Here is a 23,115-nt window from a genome sequence, read left to right as displayed (position 1 = left end):
CATAAAATCTTTAAGAAGTACCTGCTTTCTTGATAATGAAACACATACACACCATGACACATTTTCAGTTGAAATAAAGCAAACATGGTGGGCAGAAGGTTTGAATTAAAAAATAAAACATGGCAATTAGTTTACGTGTTATTGTATTTTATGTTGAAAACCTTTGATAAAAATTTGAATTAGAACATAAAAAGGGGGGGGGTAAAACCTTGCATAACTAGCTGATTGCTCTGATGACTAGTAGAGAACCAGATAATTACGCTACTACTTTAGAAAATAATAGTTTGAGAAAGAGCACACAAGCTTAATTTTCCATTTGTGTGTGGAGGGAGGATTTTTCAAGTTTATTGTACAACAGCAGGAATGAAAGAACAAAACAAAACCCATGACCTAGAAGTGCTCCTCTTGTTACATAGAAGAGTATAGTCCCTAATGGGAAATAGAGAAAGGGAAAACAAAATCACTACCCATAGCTTATGAGTCTCATTCGCTATCTCTAAAGCGCAGAGAAGATGGTTTTAGGCCATTTTCTATTGGCATAATCAATCTTAAAGAGAGGGGAGGGAGTTTGACCTCAGGTCTAGGACCAGTAGAGTCCCTTTATGCCATAGTGACTTCAGATGGATTGACTGGCCATGCTTTCCACTAGGAGAAAGGAAATTAACACTTGACACGGATTTCTCAGCAGAGGAAAATGAAAGGAATGCAAGGAACCCTTGAACATTTATCTTGTTTGGAAAGGTGCGGTTTCCCCGGAAAGCACAGAAACCTTTTCGTCTTCTCACTTAAATGAGGAAGAACAGCGGAGGTGGAGGACTCTAACAGATGCCAGCAGACAGGCAGTTTTCCTCTGGTCTTAAAATGGAGGCTGCGTTGCAACATGGCTGAAAGACAAGCACCCAGTCCAGAAAGACAGCATAGTTATAAAACTGAGAGAACAAGCCCTTTCCCGCCCAACCCATCTACCGCATGGTTGCTGGTGGCGTTTCCATTCAGAACGGAGTCTGATTCACTCTCCTTTCTAATTAATGAACCAAAGTCGTAGCATATGTCATGCAATGTGCAGAGCGGAGGCTGATTCAGCTAGAGGCCCCCTCCTCCACCGAGGAAGACAGGAGCCTTTGCCAAGCCCATTTCTCAAATGTACGCACTTCCACTTGAAAGAGCCTGCTCACTCAGCAGTACTCTAGCCAGGATGGAGAGTGCTTCTCCTCCATGGCTTTCATTTAGATTGCGAATCGTGAACAAGACATGAGCAGCCTCTTATTGATCAGCCTTTTCTAATGGACACTAAAAGCCCCAAACACCCCAAAACCTCTCACCATGAGTAATGATTCAGAATGTTTGGGAACAGAATATTGCCTATGTAAAAGCAGACGATGCAGTAATAATAATAAACTAATCTGTCAAAACATGATCCAAATGTAGCTCCACACCATCTGAAAAACTATTTCCAGCAATGTAGAGTAACGAAGTGTCTTATGGGTGAGAGACCTTTCCCTAAATGTAAGGAACTGAAGACAAACAAAGCTCTGAAAGACTGAATAAGACACCATCTAGTCCAATATCTCATATCCAGCAGCAGCTAACCAGGGAAGCCTAAAAGCAAAGCATGAAGGCAACTGAGCTCCCAGCAATTTACATTTAAGGGTACAGTGACTTTGAACTTGGGAGGATCCATTTAATGGTATATTTTTTGAATAAATTTTAGTAGAGTTTATAAAGAGAGGTACAAGACTTAATATCAGATATCCTTTTTTAAGCCAACATTAAATGAAATAAAATAAAAACACGGAGGAAAAGAAAAAGGAAAGGAGGAGAAAAAAGAAAAAAGTAAGAGATAGAAAAGAACGTAACAGAGAAAATAGAAAAGATAAATTACAAAAACTAAAGAAGTTCCAATTCTTTTCATTTGTCCACTATATATAAACAATATTCACTTCATCCACTCCAAAATAACACCTAACAAAAACTCTTTCTATAAACCAACATTATCTTCAACCCCCAAATCCACATGTCATTGTTTCATTTTCATGCAAAAAGTCTATGAGAAGTTTCCAATCTTTAGTACCGGTAAATGTTAACAATGATATTTCTCTAATTAAACATGTCAATTTTAATTATCATGGTTAATACACTTTGATAGATCTTCTTCTTGCAAACTGGTGTAATCCCATTTAAGACAGTGGCTCTCATAACATCCCATTTGATAAGGTGATTGCACATCCAAACACTTTTTCTCTTAATCCATCAGGAAATGCTACAAGCCCATGGGGTCATTTGAGTTTATCTTTTCCCGTATTGTGCCATTTCCATGAAGTCACTTCCAGGTGCAGAGACCATACTGTGTATAGCAATCCAAACATCACAGATTTAAATAAAATCATTACAGTACTGATTGTTATCATATCAATTCTCTTTCTAATAATTTCTAGCATGGAATTTGCATTTCCCCCCACTGTGATTGACACTTACATTGAGCTATTCACCACAAGCCCATAGCTAGCATATATCTGTTTGTATCAAAATAAATCACCTTACGTTTAATGCTGAGCTTTATTGGGCATTTTCATGCCCATTTAGAAGTCCTTTTAGTGTTGTTCACAACACACCTGAGTTTGCAACATCCTGAGTAATTTGGTGTGATCTACAGATATAGCTACAACACTACTCACCTTTAACTTCACACCATTTATAAATAAGATAAATTTCACCAAGCATGATACACATATTTAGAGCATCCCACTGTTTATTTCAAACCATTATCCATTTATTCTAACCTTCTGCCTCATTTTCATATGAATGATCCATAAAATCTAATCCTATGAGCTTTATGTTTATTCCAGAACCTTTAGTGGAGTTTTGTCAAAATGTGTTTTTTTGAACATGCAAATGTATACTGTCCGCTAGACCTTCTCTATCCACACATCTCAAAGAGGTTGGTGAGGCATGATTTATTTTATTTTATTTCTTTGCTTGTCTTTATTGTTTTGCCAGAATTGTTGCTCGTTTTTTGTCTTCCTCGATTGAACTAACTGTTTTAAATGCTTCATCCAAACAGCATAGTTACACACAGGAGACCAATATTACCTACTTTATATTAACAACGTGAAATAAAGAAAGACGGAAACTGTCAGGTTTCTTTAAGATATGAATCAGGACAAAATTACCAAGGTCACCTTCAGACTGTATTTTGTGGAAATGATTCAAGAGCATCCTGTTAATTCAGGTTTGCACAATCAGTAGATTTGTTACCTGAATGCAACAAATCCACTTCAAAAAGTCTTTTTGTTGTTAGGAAAATGCCTTGCAGAACAGAATGAAAGAGTGTGGGATGAACAAATGATTAACGGGAAAATGTATAAACATCACATAAGCACATCAGGAAGAACACTGGTTGTCATAAACCACTGAATTGGAACAGTGTTTGGGTTTTCTACAGATTGCTGTTTATTCTGATTTGGCAGTAAATAGTGGGTTTTTCTTGAGGAAAACAGCGGGACAAAAACCAACCAAACAGACTGGGAAAGTGTGGGCCTGTGCCTGGAAAGTGTGGCACAAAAGGAACGTTTGGATGAACCTATAGTCTAACTTCTGCATAATCATCGTGCAAGCAAATCAAAATGAATGCTCAATAAACACATGGTCTAGAAGAGCCCCGAGTGAATCCAAGCCCATATATTAAATAAATTCAAGGCTACAGCACTCAAAAATAAGTCATTCATCCCCCAACTTCATTTGCTAAATACAGAGCACAACAAACTACAGGCCAGTGATACATCATTTTGTAAGTCTTTTGTGTTTCTAGGTATACAGCAATAGTATTTTGCAAGAGAAACACTTTCTCAGAAGAACCCCTAGAATATTGCTTTAAGTTAACAAAAGCATCAAATCATTAATATGATTTAAAAATGCATGCAAAAATACATAGCCACACACATTATAGCACTACCCACATGATAGAATTCCCTCTTTTAATAGAATCATCTGAAATGAGTGTTGGAGGGGAATAGAAACCCCAGAACTCTTACCGTGTAAGACTGGAATCCATTGATAAAGGGAGGAAGTGTAACTCACAGCCAAGTCTCCCAGCTCCAGTGCTCACTTCACTAAAAGAAATTAAGACAATAAGTCAATAATGGTTAAAGTTGCCATTCTCATGTCCAGTTGCTTGATATGGGAATAAGATATTCTTAATGTGCATGTGCCACAACAAAGTTATATTGTAGAGCCTCCTTTAACTGTGTTTTGATTATGGAATCCTATTTTCATCTATTTACACCACACATGGGAATACGATCTAAAACACAATCAAAAACAAATTGGACAATCGCCCCGGCAGCACTCCCCCCAGGCTACACCACTGGGGAAGCTATGGCTTCTTTGAATGGTATGCTGCTGCTTTAAATGTATAGTACAGATGGGATCCATGTTTTAAGGAGGCAAAAAGAGAACTTTCTGTTTTATGCTTCTGCCAAACACCACACATATGATAAAGTTAAAGGACCCCTGGACAGGTAAGTCCAGTCAAAGGCGACTACGGGGTTGTGGCACTCATCCTGCTTTCAGGCTGAGGGAGCCAGAGTTTGTCCACAGACAGCTTCCTGGTCATGTGGTCAGCATGACTAAACAGCTTCTGGCACAACAGAACACTGTGACGGAAACCAGAGCGCACGGAAACACCGTTTGTTTTCCTGCCACAGCAGTACCTATTTATCTACTTGCATTGGTGTGCTTTCAAACTGTTAGGTTGGCAGGAGCTGGGGCAGAGCAACGGGAGCTCACCCCACCATGGGGATTCGAACCTCTGACCTTCTGACTGGAAAGCCCAAGAGGCTCAGGGGTTTAGACCACAGTGCCACCCCCTTCCCTGGTAGCACCACACATAAAATATTACTGACACTTTTAAAGTCTTCTCTCCAATAGCCCTTTAAGGATGCCTACAGAGCACTAGGAAGGTGGGAAGTTGGATAAATGAAAATAAATATATACATATAAAATAAAATAAAAGTTAAGCAGGACTGTTTGTCTGTGATCAGATAGCTAAAGCAGTTGTTCTACCCAGTGGCAAAGCTTCTAAAGTGACAACATCTGATGGGGATGTTTTCCACATCCCCGAACGACCTCGGAAAAACAAACCCAACTATTCAGTGTGTGCTAAGCTGCCCTATTAAGGCTAGAGGTTATTTCTGTCTTGTCACATGCAGATTTTGAATGGAATGGTCACCTACACCCTTTAACTAGATGTGCAGCCTTTGTGACTTTGTCGTTTGATGAGGTCTCAAGAAATGTGCTCGGAGAAACAACCTCTCCTTTGCCTACCAAGCTGTCAGAACAAACTGTTCCAAGGCCTTCAGAAAAAGATGGCGTGCGCATGATCCTTGCTCCTGGTTAGTGCAGAAGGTCAAGAGAAATATAACAACCCTGAGACATGTATCTGGGGAAACCGGGAAACCATATCTAACTTACTTAAAACTTGCTTAAAACTCCCAATGTTTAATGCTGCTCATCTAGGGTAGTAGAATGACACAACCACAGATTTATACAGTATTTATTATTCCATAAACCAGTGTTCACCTAATTCACCCCGTGAAAGGAAATCCATATTAGGAGTAAGATGTTTTATAGGCAAATGAGCAGCCAGGAAAATGTGGGGGGTTATGTGCCAGAGAACCTTGATAGGTAGAGGTCCTCTTGGATGTATACACTTCATGCCTGTAGCCTATCCACCCTCTGTTTACTGTGAGGAATCCTTGAAATAACACTACTATAATCACAGCAAACATGCTTTGCTTGCTGTTCAGTTACCAAGTGCTAGACATGCATTTGTGAACTCACTCTACCTGGCAAAGATTTCCAGTTAATCTTCAATATATGCGTGCTGAGGATTACAACCGAAGTAGCAGAGCACTTGTCATAGAGAATTTAATGACACAATGCCCTGGCTGGCACATAATGCTAAACAGTGGTGCGGCGTGGGGGCACAGGGGCAATTGTCCTGGAAACAAAATTGTTGGGGCACAAAAATTCAACACCTGGTTCTGCCTCAATACAGCTGCACACTTCCATTGCTGGGCTCCATTGAAAACGGCTTCTCCGTGGAAACCAGGAAGTCACCTCTCCAGAAAATGGAACAACTCTTCTTTTCTTATCTCTGAGGCTGTGATCTCCTAGGTGTCATGGGCACCATTAGGCAGTTGAATGTTCCTGCGTGCAATGTCTGTTTTCCTCTCTCCCACCTATCCAAGCACGGCCATGGGCACTGGCAACCCATGCTATACCACTGATGCTTAAAGTATGATTTATTAAACCTTGATGTGCCATTATGTGTGAGCCCTGTCTAGCAGCTAAATTATGGTTTGTTTACTGCCAAAAATGTTATAATATGGAGCCATGGTTCATCACCGCCTCTATAAATCTGGCTTTGTTTAAACTATGGCACAGCATTATGTGCAAACACAGCACCTTTCCTTAGGAATTAGGAATAATTCTAGAGTCAGGCAAAGTACTTGGGTGGAGGAAGAGTTCTGAATCCCTCAACTGTAGACTTCTAAGTTGCTCCAAGTGTGAGTAAAAATATTTATTTCCTGTAGGATGAATAACTTTTCTACCAAAAGGCTTTACATTTTTAAGGCTTTTAAGACTATAAGGTTAGATAGACTACATCAGTTTATTGAACAGATAGTAGAATGCCAAGTTTCACAAGAATTCTGGGAGAAATAAGCCCTTTGAAGTATGCCCTATTAATATAAAATATTGTTCAGAAAGGAACATGTGAAGTTTCTCCCCCATGCCCAAAGCCAAACTTCAAGCTTCTCTGTACTGACTCATCACATACCACATCACTAATCTCTTCCACCCCTGCATTTTCATAGATTTTCTGATCAGGTAATAAATGGAGAGGTGCAGCTTATGCTCAGCATTCAGAAAGTTAGCTGTGTTTGTGGCACAGAAAGCCCATTTCATTTTGGAAAGAGAGTGAAGAAATGCTTAGGGTGTTGAACTGGAAGTAGGGAGGCCGCAGCTTCAAAACACCGCTAAGCCAGTCATCATTTTTCTGCCTAATCTACCCCACAGAGTTGTAATGGGGTAAAACTGGGGGAGGTCAAGAAAACTATCATCTCCTTAGAGAAGGGGTGGGGGGCTCCAGCCTGCAGGTTTAATTTGACCCTTGGGAAGCACTTCTCAAAGAGGACAACTGATCATCAGTCCTTTGGGTAGTGCAGTGCAAGAGAATTTGACAAGTGTCAATCATCTGACATCATTCGGATGTCAGGTGGTGGATCAGTAGGTTGTCCACCCCACCTGTGAAAGCTGGCCCATGGGTGTGTTTGGGGTGTGTGGGGAGAGACAAGGAACTAGCTCAGTGGGCCAAAAATGGTTACCCACCCCTGCCTTGGAAGAAAGGAGATCAGTGCAAGAAAAACACCAACATTTCCTTGCTCATGTTTTATATTGAAATGCCAAAATTGCAGCCCTACCAAAAAAAAAATCTAACATGAAAAAGGGGACACTTAAGCTAAACATTAGTGCTTGACAGCTTCACACTTTACCACCCCTGCTACATATTGCTGAATACTCTTCTCTGCCTGCTGTACATTTAATTCATTTACTCTTCAATAAGATGCCCTGCGCTGTCTTGTAAGGAAAGTACTGTAAATTGAATAAATACAGAGGTGCTTTTATACAGTTACCGGCGCTCACTCACCATGTCTCATTTCAGAAGCTCCACTAGTAATAGAAGAGAGAATCTAAAACTAACAGCCTTATTCCTCTTTCGTCAAGAAAAACCCACAAGGAAGCGGAACAGAGCAACTTCTGTTAACATTCTGGTATGTGTGTGTGATAAAAAATTAAGCCCACTCTGCATCCCAGCCTCTTGCTCCTCCATCTCTCAGGACTGTCAGCTGCACAGAACAAAGGAAGCAAGTCAGAGGCTATGTGTCCATATCTTTCCTTGAAAACTGTGTCAGCTACCACTGCAGGTCTTTGTACATTTACAAACAACTGCCAACGTGACTGTATCCTTTGCGCTCCCTTCAGCTTCAGTATAACCTGATGAAAGGGGGAAATGCCGCTGGTGTTTTTGCTCTTTTTTGCTCTACTGTTATATACCCAAGCCTCACCTGTCATCTTTCAGAATCTTGTCCATGACCCAAAAGCATGAACCAGGACCTCATGACCTGAAGCCAGGAGCTGTCCTCAGAGTCTTGAGATTCAGAGTCTGCTTTAGATACAGTTAATGGCTCTGTGACTGGCAGACAGCAAGAAGCATCAGGACTGGTCCTGTCTGTAATAAATACTGTCCTAGAAGCCTGTCCTTCTGCCCCTTGCTTTGTCAACAAGGCAATACCTTCTGCCTGCCGTATTTCAGACCTCTGGTCCTACTGCGACTTCCAGTAATTGACATCAGGCTTTGCAAACAGACATTCCAGGCCCAGATTTGGATGCAGTCACCCACAGCTCCAACCCAATAATGCTTATTGCTTAAGCGATGGTGGGCAATTTGAATAGTACAGACTTCGGGACACTCCAAGGCAGGGGTAGCCAGTATTGTGCTACGTACTGCAACTCCCATCAGTCCCAGCCCTATATTGACCTGGCAAGATATCGCAAATCATGATGTGTGTGCTATGCAAAAATCACGATGCGGGGAAAACAGTGAAACCAGTCAGTACCTTGGTATAGCTCCATCCTTATTTCAGACACTGTGATATATCACAATGTTTAGCTGGTGATATATAACAATGTTGAAAACCAGATATCACCCAGCCCTATTCCCTACCCCTGATACAATATATTCTTCTTCTTTTTTTAGTTATATTTTTCTTTTTTTGTATTGGTAGTGGTTTGTTTGTAATTTTTTTGTGTTTTAGTGTTTTAAGGTGAATGGAGGTATTGTTTATTAAAGATTGAAATGGGAAAAAATACAATATATTAATTCTATCCCCAACCCCCCCCCCCCAATATCTGCCAATGTTCAATGACTTCACAATTCTTCTATCTAAGGAACATGCTACAAGCTTCTGAATTAGCTGCGGCTGATATGACAACCTTTTCAGGTTCAGTTACCACTACAAATTGCAATTTCTGTTAAAGCTGAGCCTGACATTCAGTGTTACTTCAGCTGCAGGGTAATTAATAAAAAGGAAACATCACTTGACAGAAAATACCAGTTACCAATGGAATTATATAACATTATGGCCTACTAAACTTTTACGATCCTCCCTTTCATAATCTCGACTCATTAAGTACACAAATGGGATTTGTTATGACAAAAAGGTAAAGAGGGGAAGGTAGGGGAGGGATTGCCTCATTCAAAGAGCACTTAGTTTCCATCACAGCCACAACGAATCAACCAAAAGCCAGAGAGAATTAAACACAAGCATCGCCTCTCCTGAGCAGGCACTTATGGGCTGGGGCTCAGAGGTAGGTCATTTGCCTTAACAGCCAATGGTCTCATGTTTAGTTCTTGGCGTCTCCAGGTAGGGCTGGGGGGGGTCCCCTCTCCTTGACCCTGGAGAGTTGCTGTCAATTGATATAAGAGGAGTTTGGGGGTCAGGAAATGGTTTTATAAGTTGTGTCTGTCTTTGGATCCTTTTACGTGGTTTTGTATGTACTGTGGTATTTTATGCATTGTGACTGGCAGCTATTTTTATTGATCACAGTCTAGTAATTATTTATTACCTTTGTTCTGAGTGAATTTCTGTTCAATTATTATTTGCTGATATTTTGAGAGTTCGTTTTATTGTGCCGGCCAAGGCCTGTGCCTTCCTGCTCCTATATGGGAGCCTTGGCTGTGGGTTCGGCAGCAGCCCTGGGGCTGGAGAGAGCCAAGGTGGTTTCCTGGCACAACCGTGCCACGAGAAGCATGTGACACACCACTCTGAGGTACCAAAGGGGGCAGGCAGCAAGAGGGGGCTCTGCCCCACAAGAGAAGGGTCTGGCCAGCTGCTTGCTTTCCACTCACAGCCCACTTGGCTGACCAGAAGACACACATGCTATTTGAGAAAAGGAAGCCACTTCTCTACCAGTCTCTCAGCACCTTCAGGACCACTGAAGCCCAGTTGCATCCTTCAGAATTTGTGCCTAGGGCAATGGCCTCTGTTTGCTCCCCTCCCCATGCTATGCCTCTGGCTCTAGCTCTGAGCTATGGGCCTCCCCCTGCTTGAACACTAGTTAGTACCATACAAATGTTAAGTATTATTATTAGCGTTGAAGAAAATAATCAGTAATGTAAGTACCACCTATTTAGTAGCAGCACTTGTTCTGGAATTTCCAATAACATGTTCTTTGCATCCGCCTCTAGTATCTGGTAATCAACCTTAATAAACTTGCCTGCTTGTGAAGAAAAAAGGTGTCTTTAAAAAACAAAAGCAAACCAATATGAAGTAGTTCAGTTACTTTAAGAAGTGAAGGTAATCAAATATATGAACAATCTAATTTTCGATACATTTGAAATACAGACAGTGGTTTTTTTTCTATTAAAAATGTTTAGGGTTATGCATCCCCTTGCGTCCCCCCATAAAATAAGCACTGAATACACGGAACAAATAACATAGATTCCAGACCATGTACATCTTCTGTTCCTTTTCAAGAGACAACTGAGGTTCTCACCTGCTTACTCAGTGTCGCTAGCAGGCTCTTCTTGTGCTCCCAGGGGAGTCCAGAGGGCTAGAAACAGGTTCCTGGCAAGCCACATTGTTAAATATAATGGTTTAATTCACACAAAAATGAAAAATGTGCATGTATTAATGAAGGTTTAAAATGAAAAACTTGCTAAATGTATATTGCTAACACTGGGTTTCCCCTCACAGGGTTCTAAACCTGAAATCATGCAAGAGGTATTGGGTTGCAAATCTCCATTTTGAAAGGAGTTGCTTTGAGTCTTTTCTCCCAAAGTCAATGGAATGAAGATGTAAACTGAGACCTCTCTCTGAATGCCACAGGGAAAACATTGCAAGGAAAGGGCTTTCCTGAAGGAAGAGCAAACAGCCTGGAAGCTTTAAAGCAGGCTGGAGAGCAAGCAAGAGCGAGAGACCTTTCCTTATAGGTGTGTTTGGGTTATTCCATATTTTGTAAGATGCTGAGCCTGTGCTGGACAGCACAAGCTATTGTATAGACATTTTTTGATGTCTGGATTCTGTTATGAAAAAGTGCTGCCACTAAAATCTTGCATAATATTTTCATGGACCTGGATAATAATAATAATAATAATAATAATAATAATAATAATAATAATAATAATAATAATAATTTATTTATACCCCGCCCATCTGGCTGGGTTTCCCCAGACACTCTGGGCGGCTTCCAACAAAACACTAAAATACACTAACCTATTAAACATTAAAAGCTTCCCTAAACAGGGCTGCCTTCAGATGTCTTCTAAAAGTTTGGTAGTTATTTTTCTCTTTGACATCTGATGGGAGGGTGATCCACAGGGAGGGTGCCACTACCAAGAAGGCCCTCTGCCTGGCTCCCTGTAACTTGGACAATGCTTCATTTCCAAAGGAGTCGGTTCTTATGCTTCCAGTCACTTCAAACTGTACAATATTTAATATTTGCAACACTCATCGTGCACCAGAAACTAGTCTAGTCTTCCTTTCAGTGCCCCTTCCCCAAATTCTGGTGGATGTCCATGCATTCAGCTGTGAAGCTGACTGGGTGACCCTGAGCCAGCCACAGTCTCTTAGTCTAACCTGCCTCACAGGGATGTTGTGAGGATGAAATGGGGAGGAGGAGAACCGTGTTCTTTGCAGGACAGGTGAGATAACAAAGGTAATAACCAGCAATAACATTCTAACACCATCCTGAATCCCATCTAATCCTCTGGCCCTGTATGTAGTTTTTCTTACAGAAGACCTTTGAAACATTAGAGCAATGTGATGTGAATGGAGCTTCATAAAGCTGCACAGAGCATTTAATGGCACATATAGGAGGTGTTAAACTGTCACATTGATTGTGCTGACGTGGCCGTCTGCACAATAATGATATTCAGGTGTATTATTTATACTTGGTTGCATACTGAGCTACTACCAAAGTGCTATCAAATTCCATTTTTAATGTAAGGGAACAATTGCCGCAGAAACCCAGCCACATCTGACTTTGAGAGAGGAAAGTTCTGAAAAATAACAATAATGCTAAATGAGGTTGATAAAAAGGAAGCTGAAAGGGAAAGTCAAAGGGATCAAACCTCTTCAGAACACTTGGGGGTTACTCAGTGCAAAACTCAGCTAGCACGCCCACCGCAGACCAGGAAAGTTACCAAGTCCAGGAGGACGCCAGTGTGGTTAATAAGCAGAGACAACGATGCTGTTAAGGGCAAGAAGCTTCCTTCAGAAAATGCAAGCCTTGCCCTAATGAGTTTTTGATAAAAGCAGACAATAAGGGATTGTTTGTTTGTTTTAAAAGGGAAAAGGAGAATTTGAGGGACTTATAGATAAAAACATTAAAACTAGCATTATTTATTGATTGATTTTTAAAAAATACATAGTAGAATCCTAGAGTTGGACCACGAGGGTCATCTAGTCCAACCCCCAGCAATGCAGCATTCTTATGCCCAGCATGGGACTTGTACCCACAACACTTAGATTAAGAGTCTCACGCTTTACTGACTGAGCTATACCAGCTGACTCAGAAGCAAGAAACTGACTAGGGAGATGATGATGATGATGATGATGATGATGATGATGATGATGATTTATACCCCATCCATCTGGGTTGGTTTTCCCCAGACATTCTGGGAGGCTTACAGCAGATGGAACTATTGGAAGTTAAAGCTTCAGTAAAGGAGCATAAGGACGTTGCAGAGAAGCTGAATGGATTATATGTGTCCGTCTTCACTGCAGAAGACACAGGGCTGACACACATGCCTAAACTGACTTTCTCAGGCAGAGGTCTGAAGAACTATGGCAATACTGTGCTGACAAGGGAAAAGGTTCTAGGCCAGGTATGCCTCCTGCTGTTGGACTTCAGCTCCAAATTCCTATCCATGTCAGGGAAGTCAACTATAGGGGGCTCTGGAGGCTCAGCAACCACACTGCAGGGCCCCCGACACAACTTCCAGAGCCTCATGAAGCACCGGATGTCACATCCGAGGCCTCGTGAGACCTCAGAGTTGTTTTCTGGGGTCTCGCAATGTCTCAGAACCTGAATTCCGGTGGCACCGGAAGTCAGGTTCTGAGGCCAGGGGTGATATCTTGATGTCATGCACACTGGGCACCCATAGCCTGGGGCCCACATTGGCTCCCCTTCTCCAGGGCCTGATGAGCCGTACCAAACGAGCTTGTGAATGTAACCTCAGAGCCTCTGTTTGTAACGTTTGAGAATTCTTGGAGAACAGGCAATGTCCCTGCAGACTAGAGGTGGGGAAATATTGCCCTTAGTTTCAAAAGGGGGAAGAAGAAGACGACCCAGATAACTACTGATGTTGGTACCAGGAAAGGTCCTAAAACATATAATTAAATGATTGGTTGGGCGTCCCTTCCAATGCTACAATTCTATTTTTCTTAAAGAAACCATGATACTGCAAAAAATTGATACTCTTTTCATGTATATTCTTCAGATGAGCAGCAATAGATGTACAGCGGTACCTCGGGTTACAGACGTTTCAGGTTACAGACACTTCAGGTTACAGACTCCACTAACCCAGAAATAGTACCTCGGGTTAAGAACTTTGCTTCAGGATGAGAACAGAAATCGTGTGGTGGTGGCAGCGCGGTGGTAGTGGGAGGCCCCATTAGCTAAAGTGGTACCTCAGGTTAAGAACAGTTTCAGGTTAAGAACGGACCTCCAGAATGAATTAAGTTTTTAACCCGAGGTACCACTGTATATTTCTCCCCTACTTTGGTTATTGCCAGAGCTACTTTACTTTACAGGCAAGATTTTTGGGGTTAAGATTAAAAACAAAAACATACCTCAAACCCTTAAATAACTTGTAGCTGTGGCAGCCAGCAAAGTGAATAAAAAAATCTATCTTAAACTTCTGGTACTTCATTTCATATATCCCCCCCCAAAAGCACAGAAGAAACTATCTGGGCATAAGAAATGGAAGGAGAAGATAGGCTTAAACCAATCTTTGTTTGATACTGATGGTATGAAGTGGAGAACCCGTTCTAAAGTATTGTGTGACACCTATACCCCATTATATGCAATTTTTGATTTAACTCAGAATTGACTTATAGTGGGTGAACAGTCTATCCAATAAGTGAATGTCATTGGTAGCCTTTCTCAAGCGGCACCCAGCAAATTGGCAACATTTTCTACTCAAAAGATATTTTCTGGGATTTCAAGATGCTGTGATTGAATTCTAGCACACTTTCAATTTTACTGATAAATGCCTCAAAAATGTCAACTCACTTGAACCTATCCCTGCTAAAAAAACACTCGGGAGTGATAGCTTTCTCTCTTCAGTCCTCCCCTCCCCCAAATCACCACCACTAAACACAATTTATAACTCTAGAGAACATAACAAAACCATTTAGGGCATTATTCAAGAAGATAAACAGAAGGTATCCACACAAACCGGATTCGTTTTCTTGTGAAGTTATCGCTTTATTTGTGAACTATTCCTTATGAAATCAGGAAATCCACTGAGACCCCGTGAGACTTTTGAGGCAATAGTTGTCTCATGCAATGTGTGGACAGCTGGTTTTCATTTGCTGTGGGAGGAGGCAGATGGCTTCCATCAAGGAAATACTTGTATTGTAAACAGGTTGTATTTCCCTGTGACTTGAAGATGACAATATTTTCATACGGAAGAAATGATATGCTCCTTGTTCATGCATCCATTGCTATTAATTATCATAATCATAACACCATAAATCCACCAAACAATCCTAGGAAGCCAAAGTGAGTTCAGCTGCTTAATTTATTAATTTTAGCACACTTATTATACCCCACTTTTTTCCCTCAGGGAGCTCAAGGTTCTCCTCATGCTCATACATGGTTCTCCTCCTGCTTATTTAATCCCCACAACACCTTGTGAGGTAGGCTAGACTGAGAGGCAGCGACTGGCCCAAGGTCACCCTGCAAGCTTCATGGCCAAGTGTGGATTTGAACCCTGGTCTCACTGGCTATTCCCAAATTAACTGTGTATAGGATTGCAACAATATTGTGTTACAGAGCTTCTCCAGCAAGGAAGCAGGTCCCTGCCTCCAACAATCTCACAATCTAAACTCTAAGAAACACCTAAAACAGGAGGAGAAAGGATGGAAAGGGTATAAAGGAGTTAATGAAACAAATACAGTTAATCTGGTTTGGCTATACATAGGAGTGGCGATCGAGGGCTGAAGCCAATGGATTAATGGAAAGCATGCTTTGAAAGGGATCTGAAGGAAAAGAGGAGGCACCATATCATATTGTTAAACTGCTCTGGGAATTATAGCTCTGGGAAGAAGAAGAAGAAGAAGAAGAAGAAGAAGAAGAAGAAGAAGAAGAAGAAGAAGAAGAAGAAGAATAGTAGTATGGATTTGATATCCCACTTTATCACTACCCAAAGGAGTCTCAAAGCGGCTAACATTCTCCTTTCCCTTCCTCCCCCACAACAAACACTTTGTGAGGTGAGTGGGGCTGAGAGACTTCAAAGAAGTGTGACTAGCCCAAGGCCACCCAGCAGCTGCATGTGGAGGAGCGGAGACGCGAACCTGGTTCACCAGATTACGAGACTACTGCTCTTAACTACTACACCAAACTGGGAGAAGAACAGGAATCACCTTGCAACTCTCAGCACCCTTAACAAACTACAGCTCCCAGAATTCCTTGGGGGAAGCCATTGCAGTTTAGAGGGGCATCATAGTGCTTTGAATGTATGGCGTGAGCATGTTCATAATTGTATCTTGCCCATCATTTGTACAGTGTAAGAGGGAAAAGTCTACGTCATCCAGGTCCCTACTGATGCAATGACTTCCTACGCCCGCAATTTCTGGACCCCAAACCTAGGAAGTAACTCCATGGTTGTGCTTGCACCGTATGGCACCTGTTTTCTTAGTGTGCTTGTCAGGGACTGGCTGGACAAAGAAGGGTAGCGGCTGGATTCCGAGGAGCAGGCACTAGGAGAACAGGGGTTGGAGGCTGACTTGGAACAAGGGATCAGTGACCCAGGGGAGCCTGTAGCAGCCAGGAAACGAGAGTCTGAGGCAGGAGAAGCTTCAGGATTGGAGAATGAAGAACAGGGGCAGGAAGGAGGGAGAGACAGGTCAGGCTGGTGTAAAGTCAAAGGCTTCCACACCTTCTCCACCTGGCCCCACCTCTCCTGCTCCACTGTCTCCCAAGCAGTGGCAGAGCATATGCCCGTGCTGCCCAGGGCAGGCGTGCTCCCGAGGTGCCCAGAGTGGCGCATGCGTCCTGCAGCCAGGGGCGGAGTGAGCCTCCCACGGGGACGGAGCGAGCCACCCATGACAGACATTCAGTGTGCAGCCCATGTGTGACTCCCACACCTCCTCCAAGCTGTCCAAATGAAGTGGGAAGGGGGGGAAGAATGCTGCTGGCAAAGCGGCGCAGCTCCCACCTTACCCCGATGGCTCGGGGTAGGCTTGGGCTTCGTGGGCAGGCGGTGAACTGAATGTCACCCCCACTCAGTGAAGGCACCCGGGGCAGTCCGCCCCCACTGCCTCCCCTTCCTACACCCCTGCTCCCAAGACCAGGGGAGGGCTGAAAAAGGAGGAGCAGAAACAAGTTACACGCAGGCAGAGTCTTCACCTGTATACCTAAAGGAGCGTCTCCACCCCCATCGTCCAGCCTGGACACTGAGGTCCAGCGGCAAGGGCCTTCTGGCAGTTCCCTCACTGTGAGAAGTGAGGTTACAGGGAAGCAGGCAGACGGCCTTCTCGGTAGTGGTGCCTGCCCTGTGGAACGCCCTCCCAGCAGATGTCAAGGCAGTAAACAACTATTTTACTTTTAAAAGACAACTGAAGGCGGCCCTCTTTAGGGAAGTTTTTAATGTTTGATGCTGTATTATTTTTAATATTCGGTTGGAAGCTGCCCAGAGTGGCTGGGGAAACCCAGCTAGATGGGCGGGGTATAAATAATAATAATAATAATAATAATAATAATAATAATAATAATAATAATAATAATTATTCACCTGCTTGTACACAGCTCCGGTGAGGGAGATAATAAGCAGAGGTTGGAGGTGGGGCCTCTCTGTTGTGACAACTGCCTCATTGGGTGCACATCTAGGAATAGCTGAGATATGTGGGACTGATGGGCATGCCATCTCCTAACTTGTAGGTGTACTTTTGATGATAAAGAGTTAATTCCTCCCTCTGGACATTCCTTGCTTGACAGCTCCATGACAAATACTGGAGCATCATGGGATAGGGCCACATGGATGTCACTATGCACTGGCAACATATGAGTGGCTCCTGACTTTGGCATGAAATATGTGTAACAAAATTAAAACGGAGCTGCTGGTTTTCTGAGAAGGGCAGCCATGCTAGAAAGCTCTCCTGTCACGTATTTCCTTCTTGCACTCCAATGTCAGGCAGAAAACTCACACCTATTGTGAGGTGGCTTCTTTTCAATTTCCAGACCAGCAAGATGGCTGAGTCCCCTGGGCAGCAAAATGGGTAATGCTAAAAATAGCAAACAATACCACTGCCTGCCTCCCACGAAAAGCTGGGCAAAAGTTCTTTAGAATTCTGCATAGCAACTGCAAAACAAGGCACCACTGCAGCTTAACCCTGCTTGACCTGGACTAGAAATTTACATTACTAATTCTCACCACCCGGGTGCCTTGTAGAAAGGCATTATATAAATGCAATTAAATAAATAAAGGGGCTTGAGGATCCTTTAACTAACGGCAAACACTGGCTATACAAAGAGGGGATTGCAAGCTGTACTTTCCTTCAAAATACTGGAAATGCTGTCATTAACGTGTGAGGCATCTACTCACATGCCAAGAGAGAGAGAGAGAGAGAGAGAGAGAGAGAGAGAGAGAGAGGAAGATCAGGACCTATTTGTAAAGACCTGTACTTACTGGGAGCAGAAAGTTAATAAGCTCCATCAGCTGTCAAGGCTCTGTAAGCAACCCCTGAAATATTTGCTGCCAAAGTATTCTTGCTGTCCAGCACAGAACAATCTTCTCCAAGAGGAAGTGATTTAATAAGATAGGCTCATCGAAAGGGAATTTCAAAACTGGATGGGGAAAAAGAATGAGATCAGCACTGGTTGCAGCAGAATTGCTATTACTAAGGGTAGTTCTGATGTTGTAGCTGATAGGAGTGTGCTTCTGTAAAGGTATCAAAGGTATCACATCCTTCTTAATTTCCCTCTGCTTGAGAAAAGCTGACTAGGTCCCTTTTTTCCTTGCTGAACATTTAACACAAATTAAATTACAGCCATAAAGCACGTCACTTTGCCATTTTAACTTTCCTATAAGATCACAAACTTGAACACAAAATATCCATTATTTCCCAACTTTTTTATAGTTTAAATCAGATTTTGGAACATTTAAGATGTATGATGCTGTATTATTATTATTATTATTATTATTATTATTATTATTATTATTATTAAAAAGGAATATAGATACCAGTTGGAGAAGCAAGCCATTCCAGTCCATTGAGCAAACTGCAGATTGAAGACCAGAAATCTGCTGCTAATCATCTGGTGTCATTATGTAATTATATAATTGACCATAATTGTAGACCTTTGCAATATGCACTCATTGCTTCAAAATGGTCTCAGAAGAGTAGTTATAGATAGTGTAATCAAAGCGTTAGGAACTTTTCCCCTCCCCTGAGCTTTTGTTCTATGAACTTCCAAGATGATTTGCACTGCCCTTTTGTTTTTCTTCTTTTGGCAAACAACATTTAGTTTCTGTTGTCTTGCCCCTATTGCCACTTCCCCAGAAGAGCAACCCCAGCCATTTCTAAAATCTTACTAGAGGCTGGTCATAAATTCTATTCATTTTCCCCCCCTCCTTCAATACTGAGGAGTAGAAGCGCACTCAGTTCTATTAAGTGATAGATCTTGTTTTCAGGACCTCAACCCAGATTCCACATTTGTGTTAAGGCAGCAGGTGCTATGCTAAGTTTAACTGCAGCAATGCTCATTTTTAGAACACCTCTTGCCCTCATACCCAGAACGAAGACACGAGACCTAAATATGGATGAAGGGACACAACTTATTGATTAACTAGAGGATCTGCAGTATCCAAACCTTAGCCAACTTGGCTACATGCAGGGAACTGGGGACTAAAGAGATAGAATGGAAAACTCTTGAATCAGGAAATGTCAACCTGCTTGAAGACTCTGCAACCACTACTGACACAGGCCTCTTCTTGCCCACTCTTTTAAGTGTATATCTCATACCTTACAACATTTCTCTGGTGAAAATAAGGGTGTCCTATTCAATAATAATAATATTCACATGGTTATGCAATTACTATCTTAGTCTGGCTCACTGGAAGGACAGATCCTGAAGCTGAAGCTGAGGCTCCAATGCTTTGGCCACCTCATGAGAAGAGAAGACTCCCTGGAAAAGACCCTGGTGCTGGGAAAGATTGAGGGCACAAGGAGAAGGGAACAACAGAGGACGAGATGGTTGGACAGTGTTCTCGAAACTACCAGCATGAGTTTGACCAAACTGTGGGAGGCAGTGGAAGACACGAGTGCCTGGCATGCTCTGGTCCATGGGGTCACGAAGAGTCGGACATGACTAAATGACTAAACAACAACATCTTAGTTTGATGGAATGACAAATGAGACAGTAGAACCTCCTGGGATAGAGCTAGGGTGGTCTCTTGTGCCACCAGCTACCACAATATTGCTACTCAAGGTGTCATCTGGCCTTGCTGAAAAGAGCTAAGGCTTTCAAAAAGCCCCCTTGACAATATCTTGCCCTGCCCTTACTGCAGGCAGCAGGCATCTCCCAGGCACAGCTACAGTAGGTACACCTAGAATTTCGACACCTCAGGAAGTGGACCGCCTCTCCTGGTATGCCCTACGGAGGACCTTAAGGTCCACAAGTGACAACATTTTGGAGGTCCCAAGTTGCAAGGTGGTTAGATTGGTCTCAACTAGGGCCAGGGCCTTTTCAGTACTGGCCCCAACTTGGTGGAACACTCTGTCACAAGAGACTAGGGCCCTGCGGGACCTGACGTCTTTTCGCAGGGCCTGCAAGACAAAGCTGTTCCACCTGGCCTTTGGTTTGGACTCAGTCTGACCCTTATGTTTCCCTCCCCTTATGGTTTTGATCTATGGGCTATTATTAAAATGAGACTGCTTTTTAAATTGTATTTTAACCTGTATTTAAATTGGTTCCCCCCATTATGTTTCTATTGTAATTTTGCTGGTGTTAGCCACCCTTTAATGTTTACCTTTAATGCCTGGGCATCAATAATGCACATAAGGGCTAAGCATAGACCTGGTTAGGCATATGCTTGCCTCCTGAGCCAGCATTGTCAGGTCAAATCGAGGCACTGTACTGGAATAAAGTGCAGCCATTCAACCCAAGGAACCCCCAGATTTGGCGTAGAGCTATGTCCCTGATGTCAGGCACAACCATGACAAACTGTGCTGCAATTTCAACATTTTAGTTAAGCCTGGGATATTTGCCAGACAGTATCAGAAAAGTGGGCTTTTCCTATTGAAATCATACATCAGTTGAAGTGGGCAAAATGCTTATTACATGAATGCATTATCTGTGAATGAGAGCAAACTCACCGAGTGATGAGATTATCAAGCAATCAACTTTGCTTGTTAAGAAACAGAGAACACTGGGCCCAAATAACCTATTTTCCAGCAACTGAATCACTTATTGCATTTTAATGTGAATTTTAAAAGGCCCCTTGTGTTAGAACAGGCGCCTATAAATTATTAGGTTTCTCTGTCTTGTGACTTATCTCCACCAACCACCTCATGCCAAGCTCATCTTTGCACATTCATTAGACCATCTATTTGGTTTTCCTAATTTTAATGAGACGTACAAGTCAAAATTAAGAAAAGTAAGTGTTTCAAAAGAAAGGCATTAGTTACCTGGATAAAACTCTTGGGTTGGGGAAGGACTTGGAGTGGAGCAGAGGAGAACCTTAGAATCACAGAATCATTCTTGTAGCTCATTTCTATGCTATTGTTATGGGTTGTCGACTGCCCAAGTTTGGGCGTGCCTGGATTTCGTAGGTGCTAGAATTTAAGCAATGCTTGGAGGGCTAAACTGGAAGCCAGACCTTTAATAGCTGGACTCAGCTTCCCATGTCCTGGGCAGGCTGATAACAGCCAAGTTGTTAAGCAAACAAAGGGGGCAGGGAGATGGGCGGTTAACAAAGCAAAAATTCTGTGCCAGCTGGAAAATGGGTGATGCCGCTTCCTTTAGCTCAGAGTTGGGTGGAAGAACAAAGGCCAGTAGTAGAGTTTCAGGATTGTAGTTTACCCTGGTGCACTCCAAGGGATTTATTTTCCTTAGTGGGTAAGCAGCAATACAACAGAGAAAGAATCTAGGCGGCTGCCAAGTGAAAAGTTAGGAGTTATGTGGCAAGCTGCTAGTTAACAGACAGGGATAGCTGTGTGGGATATAATCAACTGGTGCAGTCAAATGCAATATTCCTTATTTTCCTAGAGTGGGCACATGCAGGGGGACATCCAGTCAGTGTAACTTCCGTTTCCACTGGTCTGGAGCTTCCTCCCCCTGCATGTGACCTGGGAGATGGGCATGGCCCTGGCTGACTCCGTAAAAGAGCCGAGTCATGCAGCCATCTTCTCACTCTTGAAGTTGTCTTGTTCTATCTTTTGCTGCCATGCTGCTCTCCTGCAGCCATTTTGTTATCTTAATGTAATTTTGCTGTCTGCTGGCTCTCAGCCAGCAGCACATGAGCTCAGCTCCCGAATAAGATGAATTCACGCTTTGTTTGTGTAATGACTAAGAAAAGCCTGCCTTTCAGGGATGAAATCATGAACTGAAATGTGAGTAAACTTTTTGTTACTTTACTTAGAAAGAGTATTATTCTTTTAGGAGGGATAAAAGGGGACACCAGGAATAAACTTAACTAAGAGTTTCAGATGAATCTGCAAACTAGCTTCCAGCTATATTGAGTGGAATTTGCTCTGCTACATCACTCACTAGCATGAGTGAAGGAAGCATAATACTTATTCAATATATCCTTTCCTACTATCCTTAACATTCCCACAAGCTGATGTCTGCTTGAACCCAGGACTGTGCCTATGGGAGAAGCAAGACCCTCTTGGAGTCCAGTGCTGGGAGCTCTTCCATAGAAGTTGGCTCAGGTTGTATATATGTGTAAATAAACCATATATCCTAAAGACAACACAGTCTCCACTGTGCCTCATTTCCAAAGGAAACACAAACCCTGGGATAAATGCCAGCAACTTCCGGGAATCTTGCACCACTCAGAGATTACAATGAAAAAGAGCTCAGCTCAGGCTGTTAAACTGTATGTTCTAGATACAATGCAACTTGGTAATGATCATGACTCAGAAACCCTAGTCTGGACCATCTGTCTTGTAATGCTACACTTTACTTACCCACTTATTGTTCAAACATTGCTAGGAACACAGGCCAGAGAACTGAATAGATTCCATTCAAACTCACAGAAGGCTGAATTTCAAAAGAAAAGGCACTCGTAAAAGAACAGCAATTTAAATAAACAAGAATCTCAGATCTCTGAATTGTTAAATTCAGATGAGGACAGATTGGTAAGCGACTCTCTTAAAAAAATTCAAGTCATTTTTGTTATATTATTTACAAATATATGCATCATGTATATTAATTTGTAATGAAACTCCACATAAGGATATTTGAAGCTAATTGTCAAGACAAGAGACTAGTGTACTAACGTACCAATTCAAATTTCTCAGCTACAGTCCATTAAATGTCACTTCATAATTGCAAAAACAAACAAACAAAGTGCACACAAAGGAGATTAAAAGTTTGAAAGATTAGAGGCTTAGTCACAACACAGCACTTTATTTCCCCAGTTGGCTGTAAAATTAGCTCTATTTTTGATGGTTTTCTGTAACTTGGATTAGCTAAAATCTCTAAGACTATAAACTAGAGCTTCACAAAATATCCTCCCATTAAAATATTGGGGATTTTGGATGATGGTAGAAAAACAAATATTTTTGGGGGGAGAGGGGGTTCTTTGATGGAGTTGTTCCA

At 42.3% G+C, this 23,115-nt stretch overlaps 1 protein-coding gene across 3 annotated transcripts in view; it reads right to left on the bottom strand.

Moving 5' to 3' along the window:
* LINGO2 (leucine rich repeat and Ig domain containing 2) overlaps positions 1 to 23,115 on the bottom strand; it is a 550,263-nt gene that overhangs the window by 344,103 nt on the left and 183,045 nt on the right. Inside the window, exons 1-2 of one of the 3 annotated variants that reach the window (XM_083482260.1) lie at positions 17,978 to 18,148; positions 4,032 to 4,109 (exon numbers count right to left, since the gene is read on the bottom strand). The gene's annotated coding sequence lies outside the window, so the exon portion shown is untranslated. Of the gene's footprint in view, positions 1 to 866; positions 885 to 4,031; positions 4,110 to 17,977; positions 18,149 to 23,115 lie in introns of those variants that run through there. The other 2 variants (XR_014520631.1, XM_083482263.1) reach the window with 2 other exon arrangements.

This window comes from Podarcis liolepis, assembly GCF_965112155.1.
Source record: "Podarcis liolepis genome assembly, chromosome: 17".
Lineage (NCBI taxonomy): Eukaryota > Metazoa > Chordata > Lepidosauria > Squamata > Lacertidae > Podarcis > Podarcis liolepis.
This window is presented reverse-complemented; position numbering and strand designations above follow the sequence as displayed.